The 4,186-nt window shown below is 34.9% G+C and overlaps 1 pseudogene; it reads right to left on the reverse strand.

The window, feature by feature from the left end:
* Positions 1 to 2,778: 2,778 nt before the first annotated feature.
* Positions 2,779 to 3,369, reverse strand: LOC109451395 (transmembrane protein 126A; annotated as a pseudogene).
* Between the last annotated feature and the right edge of the window lie 817 nt (positions 3,370 to 4,186).

Below are 4,186 nucleotides of genomic sequence, written 5' to 3' on the forward strand. Positions count from 1 at the left end.
ATTATTTGTTCCTTATCATTAAATTTTGAAGTATTTTATATATTCTGGATACAAGTCCTTATCAGATATATGGGTTGCACACATTTTCCCCAAGTTTATGGCTTATTATTTCATTTTCTTAACAGTGTCTTTTGAAGAGCAGAAATTGTATATGTTGATGAAGTCTAATTTATCAATTTTTCCTTTTATAGATTATGGCTTTTGTGTAATATTTAAGATACTTTTGCCTAACCCAATGTTACACAATTGTTTCCCTATATTACTTCTAGAAGTTTTGTAGTTGTAGGTTTTACATTTACATCTATGATATATTTTGAATTAATATTTGCATATGACGCAAGATACAGATAAAAATATCTCTTCTTTCTTTTTCCTCTTCTTTTTTCCTTCTTCCTTCATTTGTTCTTTTGTTCTTCCTTTCTTCCTTCCTTCCTTCCTTCCTTCCTTTCCTTTCATCTTTTTGTTGCATTAGTATCCCAATGTTTTAACACCGTTTTTCAAATAGTCTACATATTCTCTACTAAATTGCCTTTGAAACTTTGTCATGTGAATCAATGTTCTATATATGCATGAGTCTATTTTTGTAGTGTATATTCAGTCCATTGCTCTATGTCTATATTTATTCCAATATACCACCTTGATAACTGTAGCTTTATAATAAGCTTTGAAACTGCATGGTGCTAGTTTTCCAACTTCATTCTTTTTTAAAAAGTTGTTTTGGCAATTCTTGGTCGTGTTTTATTCCCATGTAAGTTTTAGAATCAGTTTAGTCAATTTCTACAAAAAAGCAAACAATTTTCTTTTATTGAGAGTGCTTTGAATCTGCAGATCAATTTGGGGAGACTTGACATTCTAACAATAGTTAGTTTTCCAATCCATGAACATGATGTATCTATCCTTTTATTTTAGTATTTTTTAATTTCTCTTAGAAATGTTTTGTTTGTTTTTTTAATTAAGACTTTATGTTTTAAGAGCACTTTTAAGTCCACAGCAAAATTGAAAGGGAAGTACAAAGATTTCCCATATACCTCCTGCCCCTACGCATACATAACCTCCCCCATTATCAACATCACCTACCAGATGGCCTGCTGGCTCAGCTGGTTAGAGCTGGTGCTAATAACAGCAAAGTTGCTGATTTGATCCTCGCATAGGCCACTGTGAGCTGCGCTCTCCTTAAAAAACACACCAAAAAACATCACCTACCAGAGTGGTACACTTATTATAATTGCTGAACCTACATTGACACAACATAAATCATCCAAAGTCCGTAGTTTACATTACATTTTACTCTTGGTGGTGTACATTCTATGGATTTGATCATTACAGTAACATACAGAATATGTTCATTGCCCTAAAAATCCTCTGTGTTTGGCCTATTCATCCCTCCCCATCTCAACCCCTGGCAACCACTAATCTTTTGACTCTCTTCATAGTTTTGCTTTTTCCAGAATGTCATACAGTTGCGATCATACAGTGTATATTTTTTTCATATTTACTTCTTTAACTTGGTAATATGTACTTAAATTCCTCCATGTTATTTCGTGGCTTAATAGCTCATTTCTTTTTAGTACTGACTAATATTCCATTATCTGGTTGTACCACGGTTTATCCATTCACCTACTGAAGGACATCCTGGTTGCTTCCAAGTTTTTGTAATTATGAATCCAGTCAGACAATTTCAGGGTTTCAAGTGGTATAGTTAGATCATCTTAAATTAATGTGATTAATTTTGCTTTGTATTTGTTCCATCTGTCATTTGTCCAATTTTTTTTGATTTATTGACTATTTTTAATGATTTAGGTTTTTTCATCTGTGTTAGTTGCTATCTATAAGTCCTTGTTTTGCTATTTTAGTTAGTGCTAGGATTTACCATACACATCTTCCATCTTTCACAATCTACCTTCAAGAGATTTTATACCACCAAATATATTGTATAAGAATCCTACAATGAACACTTTCTTTTCTCCCTATCTCAAATTGTTGGCTACTGTTGTTAATACATGTTGCTTTTATATATGTTACGAATTCCACAGTGCATTGTTAATATTTTTGTTCAAACTGTCAATTTGTCTTTTAAAGGTATTTAAATAATATGAAAAAAGATCTTACATACTTACCCACAAAGTTCTCATTTGCAGTGATTACTATTCTTTTGTATAGATTTATGTTGCCATCTGTTATCATTTACCTTCTGCCTGAAGGATTCCATTAACATTTACTGTAGTGTTGGTCTGCTAGTGATAAATTCTTTCAGCTTTTGTGTATCTGAGAAAGTGTTTATTGCACCTTAGTTTATGAAAGATATATTTGCTAGGTACAGATTTGCATGGCTGGGTACTTTATATTAGATACTAGACACTGTATTCTACTTTATTTGGTGTTGGAGAGTTTTGTACTCCTATAAATATTCTTGAAGATTTTGTTTCTATGTGACAGCTAAGTTTCATGATAACAATGATCTTTTTGTATATTGATTTTAAGCTTTGTTTGATGGGCCAAATGGAATTTAATCTAAGGCTAATTTTTATCCACAACTAACAAGATTCTTCTGTGTATTCTACCCAATGTCCTGTGAATTATTTATTTCGCTAGCTGAATGGTGGGAAGAGGCACTAATTTGGCCCTGTTTGACCACTGGATATAGTTCCCTTTTATCTTTGTAGGTAGTTCTCCAATTCTCAGGCAGTTTTTTCACATGCACACACTGAAGAATACTCAAGGGGGTCAAGGGGGACCTCCGAAGATCTTTGTATTTTTGTGTACAGATTTGCTCAACGATCATTGAATTTCTAGGCCAGGTTTAGGCAATTGAAGAGCCTTTATATGTAGTTTATATTGCCTAGAACCAAGGTATGCTGCAAACCCAGTCTGGAGCAAAATGGGAAATAACATGTTTCTAAAGATAGGCTTAGAAATTCTGATCCAGTAAGTCAAGATGTTACTTTTCTCTGGTAGCAGGGCTGAGTCATACTTGGCGGCTAGACCACCAATCACAGGTATAGCCAAGAAAACAGGGTACAGACCACCAAAAACAAGACCAACTAATTTACACCATGTTATGGTACAGGTTTTACAATTCAAATCACCTGCATTCAATGGTAAACTTACAAAATCTTTGTAAGATACGTTTGCTGTCAAAAAATGGGATCGCTGCCATTGGTAAGCCTGCAGCTACACAAGCCTGTGTCACATTTAAGATGTGCCAAAAAAGACTTTGCTGTTAGGCCACAGACAGCAGCATTAAGTCCAATATATGTCAATCCATATTCAAATAGATCCCTTTCTGCTTCTGGCAGTTGGTTACGTTTTCTGGTTATGATGTTAAATATTTGGTTTACCTTGACAGTATAATCTGTCATGATTTTCCATCTTGAGCCTTTTGCTGTCCTTTCAGCAGCCGATGCTTCCTCTCACCTTCCTCAGCAACTAAGGCTCACTACAACTTTTGCACAACTCACCCGGGTTCAGCCATCTTTGGTGGACCTGTCTGTAACTCTCTTTGTGCATCTTTTCTTCTGTGTGAAACCCCTAGTCTCCTAGTAAGTTATCCAGTTTCAAGATCCCTGTGTTTCCCTAACGTTACACTTACAGCACAATATGCTCACTCTCTCCACTGAACACCTCCCCCAGGTGTCTCCTCACTAGCTGTGCTCTAGCCTTATCAGCATGCTAAACCTCAGAGACCTCTCCCACACTGCCCTCTCTTTCTGGAATATCCTGAACCCAAATTTTCACCTAACTAAATTCTTCCCCTCTGAGTCTCAGATTATTTATCAGGTTCTCAGAAACGCCTTTCCTGACCCTTGTTTCCCCATTATTCCCATATTATTTCCTGTCATGCACTTTTTTTCTTGTTGTTATGTCATTTCTGATTTTATATTTACTTTTTTGTTTACTCACTTAACAATTATCTGTCTCATTTCAGTGTAATCTCTCTATAGGCAGTGCTTTTGTTTGTCTTTCCCCATCATGTGCCCAATTTTCTAAATGTCTTTTGTATCTAACAGAAAAAAACAGACATTAACAATGTCTAATTTAAAAAGTATCATGAAGAAAAAAAATTGAAATGATACGAAGTTAATAATTAGTGGGTCTAATCGTCCTGTGTTAGGCTTTTCTGAGACTGAAGTAGTAGTTAATCTGAGACCTAAAAAGTTGAGTAATAGCTAGCAAAGAGTGACTGAGG

The sequence above is a fragment of the Rhinolophus sinicus genome, linkage group LG06 (assembly GCF_036562045.2).
Source record: "Rhinolophus sinicus isolate RSC01 linkage group LG06, ASM3656204v1, whole genome shotgun sequence".
Taxonomy (NCBI): Eukaryota; Metazoa; Chordata; class Mammalia; order Chiroptera; family Rhinolophidae; genus Rhinolophus; species Rhinolophus sinicus.